Source organism: Gossypium arboreum, chromosome 8 (genome assembly GCF_025698485.1).
Source record: "Gossypium arboreum isolate Shixiya-1 chromosome 8, ASM2569848v2, whole genome shotgun sequence".
NCBI lineage: Eukaryota > Viridiplantae > Streptophyta > Magnoliopsida > Malvales > Malvaceae > Gossypium > Gossypium arboreum.
In genome coordinates this window covers 111079804-111081149 of record NC_069077.1, presented here as the reverse complement: position 1 = coordinate 111081149, position 1346 = coordinate 111079804, and the positions used below count along the sequence as shown (strand labels likewise).

The 1346-nt window shown below is 35.6% G+C and overlaps 1 non-coding gene across 1 annotated transcript; it reads right to left on the bottom strand.

Moving 5' to 3' along the window:
* Nucleotides 1–991: 991 nt before the first annotated feature.
* On the bottom strand, nucleotides 992–1098 carry LOC128279636 (small nucleolar RNA R71). The gene has a single exon (XR_008269835.1). It is a non-coding gene; the product is annotated as a small nucleolar RNA R71 (small nucleolar RNA).
* Between the last annotated feature and the right edge of the window lie 248 nt (nucleotides 1099–1346).

The following is a 1346-nucleotide window of genomic DNA, read 5'->3' as shown; positions in this document are numbered from 1 at the left end:
CCCAAAAGTATTTCCCCAATTTACTTTCTATGCATTCTTAGCTTAATTAATTTGTTTAGATAAAGCAAATCCCCTTATTTTTTAGGCTAGATAATAAAAAGAAGGTTAATACTAGTACTTTAAGTTCCTGTGGGTTTGACATTCCGGTCCTGCTATAAGCTATACTATTGTTCAATAGGTGCGCTTGCCTTTATCGTGATAATAGTTTGTTTCCAAGTATGATCAATCATAAATATAAAACTTATCACGCACATCAAGTTTTTGGCGCCGTTTCCAAGGAACTAAGATATTAGGAACGCTTAATATTTATTACTTTAGCCTTTTATTTTATTGTAAGTTAAAATTTATTTTAATTTTGTTTATATTACTAAATTTTCTTTTATTTACTTCTGGTAGGTTTTTATAGTTTATGACTAGAATAAACCCGTCAGGACCATTACTTTTTGATAGTGAGATTGAAAGCACTCCTCGCAAAAACTGAAGAGAAATAAGGCAAAGCCTACGGTACATAGAGGAAGGGCAAGAGGATGATATTCAACCCACAACCGAGGAGATGGTTGATAATCATAATAATCAGTTACCTCTTGTGGCTATTGCAGACCCAGTAAATCAGAATCTTGCTCCTCGTACTATGTATGATTATGCTAAACCTAGTTTAATAGAAGCTGAATCGAGTATAGTTAGACCTGCTATTGCTGCAAATAATTTTGAACTGAAACCTAACACGATTCAAATGATATAACAGTTTGTTTAGTTTGATGGTTTGCAGGATAAGGATCCAAACACTCATTTGGCAAATTTTCTGGAGTACTGCGACACTTTTAAGATCAATGGCATTTCTGACGATGCTGTACGCCTTCGGTTGTTTCCATTCACATTGAGGAACAAAGCTAAACAATGGTTGAACTCGTTACCACGAGGGTCAATCAAAACTTTGGAACAAATGATCGAAAAAGTTTTACTAAAATATTTTCTGCTAGCTAAAACGGCTAAACTAAGGAGTGATATCTCTTCTTTTGTGCAGATGGATCTAGAAACCCTGTATGATGCATGGGAGAGATACAAGGACCTATTAAGAAGGTGCCCTCACCATGGGTTACCTCTATGGCTGCAGGTTCAGACTTTTTACAATAGTGTGAACCCTTCAATAAGACAACTCATCAACGCAGCTGTCAGTGGAACTTTAAACAACAAAACACCTGAAGAGGCTTATGAATTTATTGAAGAGATGTCACTAAATAACTATCAGTGGCAAGTCATGAGAACAAAGCCGGCAAAAGCAGCCAGTGTTTTCAACCTCGATGCGATTAATATGCTATCTAACCAGGTAGAACTATTAAATAAAA